The sequence below is a fragment of the Syngnathus scovelli genome, chromosome 20 (assembly GCF_024217435.2).
Source record: "Syngnathus scovelli strain Florida chromosome 20, RoL_Ssco_1.2, whole genome shotgun sequence".
NCBI lineage: Eukaryota > Metazoa > Chordata > Actinopteri > Syngnathiformes > Syngnathidae > Syngnathus > Syngnathus scovelli.
Genome location: NC_090866.1, coordinates 1,740,555 through 1,755,853, shown reverse-complemented (window position 1 = coordinate 1,755,853; position 15,299 = coordinate 1,740,555). Strand labels below are relative to the sequence as shown.

Below are 15,299 nucleotides of genomic sequence, written 5' to 3'. Positions count from 1 at the left end.
CAACAGGTTTTCATGGCATCCTTAACCAAACATTGGGCAAGCGTTAAAGGCACCTGGAGTCCTTTTGATCTCCAGGGCCGTCCATTGGAATATAACGGGGTGCCATTACAAATACAAATTGACCAACTATTGCAGGATAAAAATAAAATTTCAACGTAGAGCAAATTACACAGACATTGGCCGGACTAAACAAAAACAAGATAAGTTGTTTGAAGACTTTAGACACAGACCAGAAAGAGTGTTCAACTGATGTCTATGATCAACAACTCAAAAATGCTCTGCATGCAAATTTGCGACCAGTATTATGTCGACAACGAATAAATTCGACAATCTTTTTCCCTATAAAATGGTGCCGTTTGGGTTTGAAGTACATAGTCGCTTCAAAGGAGGAAAAGCATGATTTAAGATACGCGATTGATCAATGAGAAGGCTCATTGGGGTGTCAAACTCATTTGTTCGCGGGCCGCGGTTTAGTCATGGCTTCTTTTGGAGGGCCGGTATGACTGTCATACCCGAGTAGATGTGTGAGCGCCTCATATTGTGGGGGCTGCGGAACAAGCTGACGAGTACCTCACTTTCAAATCAGACAAGTAAAAACTGGTCTAATATTTGAAATTTAACATATTACTAAAAGTGAAGATAATTTGCGATTCGAGTGATGGCACATGTATATGAAGCACAATTTGACACCTGTGCCTTATACAAAGGTAAAGTTGGATTGGAATTTGATGAAACGGATATGGACATCCACATATTCCATTAGAGTTTAAATTGCTTGCAATGTAATTGCGATTTAATTAACAGCTGTGTGATTGATTGATTGATTGATTGATTGATTGATTGATTGAGTGAGTGAGTGAGTGAGTGAGTGAGTGAGTGAGTGAGTGAGTGAGTGAGTGAGTGAGTGAGTGAGTGAGTGAGTGAGTGAGTGAGTGAGTGAGTGAGTGAGTGAGTGAGTGAGTGAGTGAGTGAGTGAGTGAGTGACTTTTCTGTCGCCTGCACGTCATCTTTCCTGCATGGCTACGTTGCTGTCTCAGCTGCATCTGACCGTTGAAAGATGCACGACACTCATTCCTGCCACTCTCATTCCCCTTCCTGACGACGGCGAATTCCATGATTGTGTCGATGCTGCCCAACAAATTGCAAAGGCTCGGCCTGATTTGGAAGATACGCCTCTGCCAGATGGTCATGTGGTTTTTGTTGATGGGTCTTCTAAGAAAAATGAATCTGGTGTGACCCTTACTGGGCATGCCATTGTTACTGCCGACGTGGTTTTGGAGGCTGCTAAACAGCCATCCAATATGTCTGCACAGGCCGCTGAGCTCATTGCTTTGACTGGGGCCTGCAAATTGTTTGCAAACAAATCCGTCACTATCTGGGCTGATAGTAATGTATGCTTTTGCTACAGTGCACGTGTTTGCTCAGCAGTGGAGCAACCGTGGCATGATAACTTCTGCAGGGAAGCCCGTCACCCATTCCACATTACTGACTCAACTTTTGGACGCTGTCCAGCTACCTTTAAAGGTAGCGGTTTGCAAGTGTGCTGCTCACACTGCGAGCTCTGATCCTGTTTCTCTCGGTAATGCTTTTGCTGACAAATCCGCGAAGGCCGCTGCAGAAGGCCTGCTCCGTGTCCTCTCGTCTCTCACAGCTCATGATTCGATGTCACACATCTCCCCTGATGTGTTGCTTGACATGCAGTCTCAGAGCCCCTCCCAGGAACGGCTCTCTTGGGAAAAACGGGGTGCAACTAAAAACACTGTTGGTCTTTTTGTATGACCTTTGGGCAAACCTGTCTTGCCTCATAACTTGTTCAAATGGGCTGCTATTTCGAGTCATGGGGTCACCCATGTCTCGACGGGGGGTATGGTGAAACAAGTTGAGGCTATTTATACAACATACGGCTTTGCAGCTTTTTCACAACAATTTTGCAGAGCGTGTTTGATCTGTGCTAAACATAACCCACAGGGCAATTTAAGACCTCAGAGAGGGAAATTCCCGACTCCGTTGTATCCGTTTCAGACAATACATATGGATTATATCCAATTACATAAATGCGAAGGGAAAGAATATTGTTTGGTCATAATAGACGCATTTTCTAAATGGGTAGAAACATTTCCTACCAAACATGCTGATGCACTCACGGTGGCAAAGGCCTTATGCAAAGACATCATTCCAAGATACGGTATTCCGGAAAAAATTTACAGCGACAATGGTCCACATTTTGTAAATCAGATAGTGCATAACATTGGGAGAATGTTCCACATAAATCTAAAGAACCATTGTTCCTATCGTTCACAATCAGTTGTTGAGAGATCTAACGCGACTATAAAAAACAGATTAAAGAAATGTATGGAAGAAACCAAACGACCATGGACTCAGTGCTTAGACCTGGTCAAAATGTACATAAATATTACAAGTACAACAGGGCTAACTCCCTATGAAACTATGTTTGGAAGACCTTACAGGCTTCCTCAGTTCAAGAACACATGGGAGATCCCCGAGAAAGCCGCGTTAGCTGATTACATGAGAAAAATTTTGGAACGTCAAAAGAATCTAACCAATAACACTGATGGTGAACCCATTTCCCCGCAGGAAGACCCCAAAGTGGTACCGGGAGACTGGGTTTTGATCAAGAGTATCAAGAGGAAGAATTGGCATTCACCCAAGTGGGAAGGTCCTTTTTGGTACTACTCACGACACCTAATGCTTTGAAAATAGCCGAACGCAACACGTGGATTCATTTATCTCATTGTAAAAAGGTGATCTCTGCAGACCCAACCTAAGTACGGAAGGTGAGCAAAGTCTGGTAATAGTGCCTGATCCTGGTGCCAAGATCCAGGGTTGACACGAAAGCTAGCAGAAGCCAATTTCCAAGACACCAACCCGAAGCTCAGGGTGTTGACTCTGAGGAGATCCAAAATAGGAGCATTAGAGAGTCATTTGGTGAGTGCTTTAATCGGGCTGTAGCCTGCGCAAAGTCTACCATGTGCTTTTGGTTGCTTTTGCTGGTTTGTGTTACCATTATATTTTTTTCGGGGGTTATTTTATTTGTAAGGATACAGTACCATGAGCCTCGAACATTCTTCTCTCAGGCAGCTACCAACGCTAATTCTAATTGATATGGCTCATGGGGGAAAATTGCTAGACATAAGCGCGACACTAAATCCCCTTTTGATCAGGTTGTTTGTATTCCAGGAACCGTCTGCGTTCCAACTTGCGTACCATGGCTTTTGTCTTGGACTTACAATAAGTCATTAATGTTTACTGTGGCTCCTAATACATCTTCTTCTATTATTTTACCTATGAAGAGTTTGAAAGGTTTCGAAATGGTCACCCCGCTCTCTGGTTCCAGTGAAGAGGCTGTGTTCTTTGCTAAACGAGTGACTTTGAAAAATCAGGGCAAAAGCCTCCTTTTGTCTCTTACACTCACTGATGGTCAAATTCTTCCTCCAAATGCCACCTTGTTTAACACTTCTTGTTGGGGTTTTCAACTGTGGGCTTGGTCCTCTGGAATCGATCCTCACTTTCCTATTGCTATTTGCATTAATAAAACAATGTCGGTCGCAGACCGTCCCGTTACAAATAATTACACCCTGTCAGCAGGAGCAAAAATCACAAGTATGCTCCTCACTGATGTAGACAGCTATTTTGTAGCCTCCACAGGGATAAGCGGTCAAACCAACAACTGGCTTCTTATGGCTGAGCAGGCCGCGAAGATGGCTAACACCAGTTGCATTGCATGCATGGGTCCAAGACCTCTTTTTGAAAATCATACCTGCAAATATAGTTCCTAAGTGTGCTGTTGTTTTAATGTTAAACTCATCCATTTCACCCACTCATGATTGTTTTAAATGGGATAAGGTTTACCCTGTTGCCTCTATGACAAAATATAAACCCCTTTTTTCGTCCGATGTAGCTAAGGGTAATTTTACATGTATTAGATTACCTGGTACCGGTGAGAAGCTCGGCGCCCTACCTCCTCTATGGTGTGGGTCCATGGCCAATGTCAATGCCCCTTTTTTGCCCATTGCTCGTAGTGATATTTGGTTTTGGTGTAATAGTAACAAACTTTATGATAGGTTGCCTTTAAACAGCTCCGGAATTTGCGCTTTGGTAACCCTATTGCTACCTGTTCATTTGATACCGATGTCCTCTTATGATCTAACATCTTTTGCTAAGTCCGTAGTGCCCGTATTCTGGCCGAGAACGAAACGAAACGCCGAATGGCGGGGCGCAGCTAATCCAATTTACATAGACGCCATTGGTGTTCCTAGAGGAGTACCGGATGAGTATAAGCTGGTGAATCAGATAGCAGCTGGTTTTGAATCCGCCCTGTGTTGGTGGTGTACTATTAACAACAATGTTGACAGGATTAACTACGTCCATTACAACGTGCAGAGGCTTGGAAACTGGTCCGAGGCGGGTTTCAAGGCGGTCCACTCCCAACTGGCCGCTACTTCCCTCATGGCTTTCCAGAATCGAATGGCCCTTGACATGCTACTCTCAAAAGAGGGCGGTGTCTACGCCATGTTCGGTGAGCAATGTTGCACGTTTATTCCAAATAATACTGCAGCCGGCGGAAGCCTGTCCCAGGCCCTTGAGGGCCTGCGGACCTTGAACGGGAAGATGAAGGAACACGGTGGGGTGAACACAGAGGTTTGGACCGACTGGTTGAACGTGTTCGGAAAGTGCCACACCCTGGTTTCCTCTGCCCTGGTCTCCATTGCTGTTTTCTCTGCCATTTTGACCTTGTGTGGATGTTGTTGCATTCCTTGTCTCCGATCCCTAATTAACAGGCTAATTATAACTGCTATCTCTCCACCAGCTGAGACTTTCCCGTTGCTCCAAAGGGATGACCTTTCGATCGACGCGGGTTCCTTCTCTCGTGACGACCCGGTCGGCGACTCTATTGTGGTAAACCTGTCCGGTTTGTTTCCTGACCCTAGTTTTGCCGAGTATGACTCAGTTTCCTCCCGAGTGTAAGTTAGTTCTTGCGAAGTGTGATCCCTTGGCTGAAAATCTTTTTGAAGTGGCCATATGGGTGATGTGTTGGTCTCCGGGAACTTATGATAAACAGGGGGGAATTGTTAGATAAATTGTATATATATGTTATCATGCGTTCCCTAATGAGTACTTATTAATAAAATTATTGCACAGAATGCTTGCTGTTTCGCCTTGCAGACGTCCACCAGAACACAACAAGTCATACGATGCTGTCTGGAGCTTCCTGACCTTCTACATCTCTGGGAATCCAAGAAAGCTGTTGATAGCTCAAACTATTTTGTTGATGTCTGCACATGGCATTTTGTCCTTGCACTCTTTTCGATTCTCATGACATCTTGTCTACGACTTCTTTTGTTTATAGAATCTCGTTTCTTTTCTCATGAGACAAAGCCCACGCTTTCTCCCACCTCAGGGGCTAGTCTCACATTGTGGGTAGGGCATTTCTAAATAAAAAGAGCGAGGAGTGTTAACGGACCTTTAGTGTATTTCGGGACTGCTGTAAGTCTGATTGCACTCCTCGCGAGAAAAGACTCAACATTCTGCCTCACTGGTTTTGTCTGCTGATCCTTTTGCTGATTTTGAACCTAACAGGTTCTGTCATGTATTCCTGAAAATGAAAGAGCTGCAAAGATGAAGGATTTAGACTTGAACAAAGACACTCTGCCTACCGAAAGAGCTCTGGGAATACACTGGTGTACAGAGTCGGACACTTTCACATTTTAGGTGAACGTACCAAGAAAACCTGCCACAAGGAGAGGAATTCTTTCAGTTGTTAACTCAGTTTATGATCCTCTGGGTTAAATTTCCCCATGTATTCTTCCTGCCAAGATGATTTTGAGGGAACTCTGTCAAAGAAAATTGAGCTGGGACGAGGATGTTGGAGAAGGAGATTTGCAAAGATGGATGCAGTGGGTTTCAGAACTCGAGGAACTTTCCAGCTTCCACATAAAGAGATGTATGAAACCAGATGATTTCTGTCCCACATCTAAAGCAGAGCTGCACCATTTTTCGGATGCAAGTGATTTGGTTATGGTACTGCTACATACCTATTGCTGATCAATGAAGATGGACGGAGGAGCTGCGGATTGCTCATGGCTAAATCCAGAGTTGCCCCACTGAAGAAAATAACAGTCCCTAGGATGGAACTGACTGCTGCAGTCATAGCAGTGAAAGTCGACAGACTGTTAAAACAGGAGCTGGAGACCCCCCTTGGGGCGTCTGTTTTTTGGACAGACAGCCTGACTGTACTTAGGTACATACAGAATGATGCTTCACGTTTCAAGACTTTTGTGGCCAACCGGGTTGCATTCATAAGGGAAGCTACTTCACCATCTCAATGGAGATACGTGAATAGTTCACTTAATCCAGCAGATACGGCTTCACGTGGTACAAAATTTACCACTCTTATCCAGAACCACAACTGGATTTGTGGTCCACATTTTCTTTATCATTGCCTCCCTGCTTGGCACTCAGCATTAAGGGTTGGAATTGGGGGGTTAGATCACCAAATGATTCCCGGGCGGCACCGCTGCTGCCCACTGCTCCCTTCGGGGATGGGTTAAATGCAGAGACAAATTTCACCGCACCCAGTTGTGTGTGTGACAATCATTGGGACTTTAACTTTTAAGAGGAGTTTGAGTGGCCTACCAGACCTGACATACCAAGCACCAGTGAAAGGAAACCTTTGTCTGTTCAGGACTTGGAAGATGCAAATGTTGTGCTAATACGTCACAGTCAAAGAGAGATGTTTTCAGAAGAGTTGTCTGCACTCTTAAGTAATGATTTACATATAAAGAGGTCACATCCGCTTTCCAAATTGGATCCTTTTCTGCACAATGGCATCATCAAAGTTGGAGGTCGATTGAACAAATCAGCCATGCCAGAAGAAGCAAGATGCCCAACTGTGTTGCACAAAGAACATCACATTGCTAAGCTGATTCTGCAACAGGTTCATCGACATAATGGTCACTGCGGAAGGAACCAGCTGGTTGCAAAGGTCAGACAGCAATACTGGATACCAGGACTGAACAGAGCTGCCCGCACAACAATATCCAAATGCATCACATGCAGGAAAATACATGCAAAGCCTGCAGTCCAAAAGATGGTAGACTTATTGGAGGAACGTGTACTCCCAGATAAACCTCCGTTCACGCATGTGGGAGTGGGCTATTTTGGACCTTTTGGTGTAAAGAGAGGATGCAGCATAGTGAAGCGCTATGGCGTTCTGTTTACATGCTTTGCACTTAGAGCAGTACACATAGAGGTTGCTCACTCATTGGATACCTCATCATGCATAAATGCCATCAGAGGGTTTATATGTAGAAGAGGTCAAGTTTCTACCCTGCACTCAGATAATGGCACTAATTTCATTGGTGCCGAAAAAGAACTTAGAGAAGCCATGGCTGAGCTTGATCATTCTAAAATAAGAGAGGATCTGATGTCAAAAAGTATTGCATGGACCTTTAACACACCAACCGCCTCCCATCAAGGTGGAATATGGGAAAGACAGATTCGTACCGTCAGGAAGGTGTTGAACTCTGTGTTGAGGCAACAAACTAGATGATGATGGCCTTCACACACTATTATGTGAAGTGGAAGCAGTCATAAATGATCGTCCTTTGACTGCTGCATCAGATGATCCAAATGACTTGGAGGTTTTGACCCCAAACCATCTTCTGTTGTTAAAGAAGCAGCCGATCCTTCCTCCAGGCTTATTTAACAGTGATGATACATACTCGCGTCGAAGATGGAGACAGACACAATACATGGCCGATCTGTTTTGGTCAAGATGGACAAAGGAATATCTTCCATTGCTACAAGAGTGACAGAGATGGCGAACTCAAAGAAGAAATTTTGTCGCTGGAGATCTTGTTCTCATTGTTGACAATTCAGCCCCAAGGAATACTTGGTTGACTGGAAGAATCCAAAAGACCTTCCCGGACTCCAGAGGAATTGTGCGACGAGTTCAAGTTCAAACCAAGTCTAGTTTGTTGGATAGACCTATAAGTAAACTCTGTTTGTTACAGGAGGCAGAATGAGTCAGGAAAGGACTGTTAGTTGACTCACAGGCAAAGCCTTGATAGATTTTGTTAGGTTAATAACTATATGGCTCTTTTTGAGGTGTAATTGTTATGCATCCTGCCTATACAATTAGGGGCCGGAATGTTAGAGCCATAAGTAGGAAATGTTTAAGTTAATTGTATTGCGGTTTGTTTTTTTTATTTTGTAAAATTGAGTTAAGACGATTGACATTTGTTTAGGCATTTTTATTGTGAAATTTTGTTTTATTTTGAAAGGTTTACTTTCTGTCAGGCTGTATTGCATTAGAACAAACCATTGAGGGATCGTTTAGACAGTTGGACTACGTAGACATGGAGAAAAACAGTTTTTGACCGTGTAGATCGTGTACATAGTATATACTGTGTATTTTTTGGAAAGAAAGGAAAAGGAATTGTAAAACTGATTTATCGTAATTTTTGTATTTGTATTTTTTATAGATAAAGACCTTTTTTATTTTACCTTATTTATTTATTGTTGTGTTATTTATTCAGCACACTTTTGTTATACTTGTTTACTTGTTTGTCTGTTGTGAGCCATGTCTTGTCACCGTGGGATAGGGGGGAACGAAATTTCGGTTTCTTTGTGTGTCTTTGGCATGTGGAGAAATTGACAATAAAGCTGACTTTGACTTTGACTTTGACTTTTGTGAAATTCACGGTTCGCACGCGTCCTTTACTACAAGTGTCTATGGAATGACACAGATATTGGATCTCTTGCCATAACACCCCCTGCTATTATTTGACCTGAGGCCAGGGGTTTCAACCCCATCCTGTCCACTCTCACCCCCACCCTGCTTCTCTCAATAAAAATGTTCTTGCAAGAGGCCTGAGTCAGACCTCCTTCGATCATCGCTGTACGCACAGCGACGAATGACTCTCCACTTGCAAGTGCTTAAAAAGGGCATAATGTCTCCTGTGTGGTAGTCGCAAAAATAAGTTAGAGTGAGCACCACTCTAACAGGATATGTTAGGGTTGATAGATTAGTTTGATCCTATGATTATGTTGGAATGTAACCTGTAATAATTAACCTAGCTTGTCCTGTCTTGAAAGTAGTAGAACAAAGTGCTAAGATCTTTTGAACTGATTGACCAGCTGCAGAGGAAGCAATCAAAGTTGTCCTGTTTACACAACGTCGTAAAAGACTCCCTGCTATGCTTTGACCAGAGGCCAGGGGCTTCAACCCCATCCTGTCCACTCTCACCTCCACTCTCACCCCCACCCTGTTTCTCTCAATATAAATGCTTTTGCTAGAGGCCTGAGTCAGACCTCATTCGATCATCGCTGTATGCACAGCAACGAATGACTCTCCACTTGCAAGTGTTTAAAAGGGCATACTGTCTCCCGTGTGGATCTTGCAAAATAAGTTAGAGTGAGCACCACTCTAACACTGTTGACTAGACTTATTGCGAGCCAGCTCCCCAAGATTAGCTTCTATGTCAGTTTCTCTGGCTCCAGGGATACACATTACTGTGGCTGGATTTTTAAGCGTGAAGTTTCGATTAATGGAGTAAATAATATGACCAAAGTGCGAGAGCCAGTAGACCGAGATTGCTTGGGACGGCTATGCGTCTTAACTACGTGCTTAACTTGCGTGTCCAATGATCGATGGTAGACAGACAGCGACGAAGCCTCCGCTGAGAGCCGACCAATGACGTGGTCGAAATGGCAGGGATTGACTGTCCGCGATTTACAAAGAATAGTAAACTCCAAAAAGTGGAGTAAAAGATGTAAAAAGCAAGTGAGGAAAAATCTAGAAAATAATGTAAAATGTAGGTCGTCTCTCCAGTGACGCTGCGGCTAGGACATTAAATCGATAATTGTAATACACACATGGTGCACACTGGAGAAATATTTTTCTGCTGGAGGCCCGCAGCAGTCTCGTGCGTGATAACGTAATGCGTGAAGACAATCAAGTGCGAATTCACAAAATGGCGGAGGCAGGTAAAACACCACTCAGCAAGTCGTCCCAGCTGAAGTCTGATGTTTGGATAAATTTCGCATTTAAAACAACAAAGGACAATGAGCAGGATAGATCCAAGGTGGTGTGCAAGATATGCGGAGCTCAGTTATTGCAGTAATACTACAAACTTCAGAAGCCACTTGACAAGGTACCACACTAGTACGTTGACGTCCGACAACAAGCCGCCAGGGGCAAAACAAAAGAAATTGAGGGACGTACTAACATTACCATCCAAGTCTCCACGGGCCATAAAGATAAAGGCTATAAGTTTAATTTATGCAAAATCCTTTGCACTGTTGAGATAAGACAGTTTTGTTTCCAGTCAAAGTGTGAACTGTCAAATTTAAAAAAGTAACAGAATTTGCCTTGAGATTAAATTTACCTTTTAGATTTGTGTTAATATTATTTTACTGGCCGTGGAACAGTGGACCAGCTCTACACCCTCGGCAGGATCCTCGAGGGGGCATGGGAGTTTGCCCAACCAGTCCACATGTGTTTTGTGGACTTGGAGAAGGCGTTCGACAGTGTCCCTCGGGAGGTTCTGTGGAGGGTGCTTCGGGAGTACGGGGTGCCGAGCCAACTGAAAAGGGCGGTTCGGTCCCTGTATCACCGATGCCAGAGTTTTGTCCGCATTTCCGGCAGTAAGTCGGATTCGTTCCCAGTGAGGGTTGGACTCCGCCAAGGCTGCCCTTTGTCAGCGATTCTGTTCATAATTTTTATGGACAGAATTTCTAGGCGCAGCCAAGGCGTTGAGGGTGTTCGGTTTGGGGACCTCAGCATCACGTCTCTGCTTTTTGCAGACGACGTGGTGCTGTTGGCTTCTTCAAGCCGTGATCTCCAGCTCTCACTGGAGCGGTTCGCAGCCGAGTGTGAAGCGGTCGGGATGAGGGTCAGCACCTCCAAATCAGAGTCCATGGTCCTCGGTTGGAAAACGGTGAAATGCCCTCTCCGGATCGGGGATGAGATCCTGCCCCAAGTGGAGGAGTTCAAGTATCTTGGGGTCTTGTTCACGAGTGAGGGCAGGTTGGAGCGCGAGATCGACAGGTGGATTGATGCAGCGTCGGCAGTAAAGCAGACTCTGTACCGGTCAGTCGTGGTGAAGAGAGAGCTGTGCCAAAAGGCAAAGCTCTCGATTTACAGGTCGATCTATGCTCCTATGGTCACGAGCTATTAGTCGTGACCGAAAGAACGAGATCCAGGATACAAGCGCCGAAATGAGTTTCCTCCGCAGGGTGTCCGGGCTCTTCCTTAGAGATAAGGTGAGATGCTCGGTCATCCGGGAGAGAATCGGAGTAGAGCTGCTGCTCCTCCACGTTGAGAGGAGCCAGATGAGGTGGCTCGGGGATCTCATCAGGATGCCTCCTGGACGCCTCCCTGGGGAGGTGTTCCGGGCATGTCCCACCGGTAGGAGACCCCGGGGACGACCCAGGACGCACTGGAGAGACTATGTCTCACAGGTGGCCTGGGAACGCCTTGGGATCCCCCAGGACGAGCTGGATGAAGTGGCTGCGGAGAGGGAAGTCTGGGAGTCCCTCCTAAAGCTGCTGCCCCCGCGACCCGACCCCGGATAAGCGGAAGAAGATGGATGGATGGATGTTAATATTTTTCACTTCAACAATGCAATTTGCAGTACATTTTCAATTGCACTGCTGAGATAAGACAGTTTTGTTTACAGTCAAAGTGTGAACTGTCAGATTTACAAACGTAACAAGATTGGCCTAGAGAGATTAATTTAGCTTTTAGTTTTGTTGACAATACTTTGCACTGAAACAATGTCTTTATACAATTTGTCGTTAATGTACAGTCACTTGCACATTTCAGACTGAAATCTCATTTACAGTTAATGTGAACTGTCAAGTTTAATTCAAGTTTTCACCTGAAACCTGACGAGTAAAATTATCGTGTATTTTTAAACAAAGGTGAGCTATTTTTGTTAAGAGCAGATTGAATCGATTCGACCCGAATCCAATTGAACCGAATGGCAATTCATCGATTTAGGACCTTCCGAATGGAAATCAAATTGATTTAGGAAATTGGCCATGATACCCAGCCCTACTGCATAGGTTGAACAGCATAGGATGTTGTTTTTAAATGACTTTTAATTTGGTTTGCGACCAGTTTTTCAGCAATACAGTCAAACCTCGGTTTTCGAACGTCCCGGTTTTCGAAGAAATCGGAATTCGAACGAAAAATTCGAGATTTTTTTTGCATCGGTTGTCGAACAAAATTCGGAGGTCGAACCTCGCGAGATGAGCTAAAAGGACCCGAGAAAACCCGACCGCGCAGCCCGGATGCCGACTGACTCCGTTCATTATTGTATTTTCGTTACTTTGAGGATTGTATTAACCCCTAATCATGCCTCCAAAGAAAGCAAGCGGGAGCAGTACAGCCATCCTAAAACTTAAAGACACTCTTAAAGCAATGCGACAATGAGTGACCGGCTCGCTGCGGTTGCGCGATCGGACCAAATTAAGCTCCCTGCGCACTGAGGTCCACATAAATTTTGGAAAGTACATCAGGACTTTAAAAATATTTTCTAAATTTCAGCGACGGCTCTGTCACAATAATGCGACCAGCCCGGTGAAGTTGCGCTGTCGGCGGTGCGCTGCAGGTGCGCGATCGGCCAAAGATGCGCAAATGAAAAAAATGCTTAAAAAACGCGAGTTTTTTGTCTTGGAAGGGATTAAACTTTTTTCCATTATTTGTAATGTGAAAAATAGATTCGGAATTCGACCGATTCACTTCTCGAACCGCCTTTGGAACGAGGTTTCGAAAACCGAGGTTTGACTGTATATACATTTCATTATCACTACTGTCTACTGTTGTGCCGTTTGTCTGAACGCGGTTTGTTTCATGTGTGCCGTTTGATAGCTTCGGCGCGGTCCTTTACCTGCGCCGCACTGCAGTTGCGCGGTCGGCGGCGCGCTGCGGTTGCGCAATCCGACAAAAATGCGCAAATGAAAAAAGGCTTAAAAAAGGCTTTTTGTTTTTAAAGGGCTAGAGACACCGGTATATGTATAAATCAGTTTTAGTTAGCTTATGGGCTTATAAATATAAATTGACGCTCAAAACAACGAAAAGGAAGCTGTTGCTCTGAAAAATATCATTTAAATTTGCCGCACAGACGAGTTTGACTGCATTGAGCCGCCAGCCGGAAGTGACGTCTCATGAGGTCTCAAGTTGTACGCGTTTAGCTTCAGTGAATGTAAACAAAAAGAGAAGAGGGGCCAGCGCGGAGACGTCGGGCCAGGTTTGCGGCCAACCCAGCTCGCCTAGCCATGCCTTCCATTATCCTGGCGTACATTCGTTCGCGGGAGGACAAGATGGGTTGAGTTCGCCTGATAGGATCCACGAACCGGACAGTGCGTGCCTGCTGTGTGCTCGTGTTCACAGTGGCCTGGTTGACTGTCATCTTTCCGGACCCTGCTGTGCATCGGGAGCGGCTAGCGTGCTATCACTCTTATTGTTCATCTTCTTGTTTTATTTTTCCTGTGTTGTTTACTTGTATGTGCGTTGTGAACTCTGACTTATCTTTCCGGACTCTGCTGTGCATCGGGAGCGGCTAGCGTGCTATCACTTTTATTGTTCATCTTCTTGTTTTATTTTTCCTGTTTTGTTTACTTGTATGTGCGTTGTGAACGCTGTCTTGTCACCCTGGGATAGTGAGAAACGTAATTTCGATCTCTTTGTGTGTCTTGACATGCGGAGGAATTGACAATAAAGGAGACTTTGAGACTTTGACTTTGAAAAGTATGTCGAAGCGTGACGGGAGGGGCACAATTCAGAAAACGTGCTCAGCTCGTCGAAAAAATGCGATTTAAGAAATAAAATTAAAAATGCGCCTAAAACCTAAACCAAACGCTGCAGATGTTCATTTCTTCATTCGCAGTGGTCAACTCGGCACTCTATTCTTTTTACTATGCCAACCTAACCACAGTGACGGGAGAGGCACAATTCAGAAAACGTGCTCAGCTCGTCGAAAAAATGCGATTTAAGAAATAAAATTAAAAATGCTTATAAAACCTAAACCAAACATTGCAGGTGGTCATGTCTTCATGTGCCGAGATCAACTCGGCACTCTAAAGTCCCCAAGAGCACTTTTTACTATGCCAACCTAACCAGAGTGACGGGAGGGGCACAATTCAGAAAATGTGCTCAGCTCAGCCCAAGTGAACTGCTAGATTCATCATATTCTGCGTCAAAAGAGCTTTCTGAATCGGATAAAATGATGCTAATATTGCCGCTAGAAACGGAGCTGTCGCTATCATCTGCCATGTTGTTTGGGTTTGTTGACATCCCGATGTACAACTTGTGACGTCACAGTAATGGCGCCGCCAGTTTGGCTTCGTGCGGGACCCGATCGATAAACTGGCATTTCATTTCAGCTTTATTCTTAGTAATCGGTGTCCATTTTTAATTTCCAATGCGGCAAATGTGTTCACTTTATACATTCTATCAAATTCCGTTCTAATTGAAAAAAAAGGGATGTCCCTAGCCCTTTAAACCCTATTTTGAAACCGTAATCCTAGCTTCAAACCCTATTTTGAAACCCTAACCCTAGTATGAAACCCTACTTTGAAGCCCTAACCCTAGCTTTAAGCCTACTTTGAAACCCTAACTCTAGTATAAAACCCTGCTTTGAAACCCTAACCCCAGTTTGAAACCCTAGTTTGAAATCCTAACACACACAAATGAAGAAGGCACTCAGCCTTGATGTCTATTCATATGCAAATGAGTTAGGGGTCATAAAATTTTATAACCTTTTTATGACTTGTTATGGTCATTAAGCTATTCAGGCAATATATCAAAAAACATTTGTTATTTCAAAGTGCTCAGAAATAGATATCAGATCATAAAGTTGTAAAAACTTTTCTCATTACCACTTATCAAAAATGTCTCGTTATGTCTTCTTTATTGAGTTGGTGTGTAGAACACACAAATGAAGAAGGCACTAGGTCTTGATGTCTTCATATGCAAATGGGTTAGGGGTCATAAAATGTTATGACCTTTTTATGACTTGTTATGGTATCATAAATCACCCCCTTTTGGATTGGGGAGGGGTTGGGGGCATCAAGATGGCGCCAGTCGGGACGGCGCCATCTTTGACTGTCGCCATTTTGGTTTGCTGGCGCCATTTTTAGATGTGGATATGTATGGGCATGTATTTTTATTAATCAAAACAGGTGCAGCATCTGAGTTAGCTTTGCTACCAGCCAGTACGTGTGGGTTGAAGGGGGGGCATTTTGTTGAGAAAGAGAAGGGGAGGGGTGTT

At 44.3% G+C, this 15,299-nt stretch overlaps 1 long non-coding RNA gene across 1 annotated transcript in view; it reads left to right on the top strand.

Moving 5' to 3' along the window:
* LOC137839769 (uncharacterized) overlaps positions 1–15,299 on the top strand; it is a 203,226-nt gene that overhangs the window by 31,426 nt on the left and 156,501 nt on the right. The gene's annotated exons all lie outside the window — the stretch shown is intronic.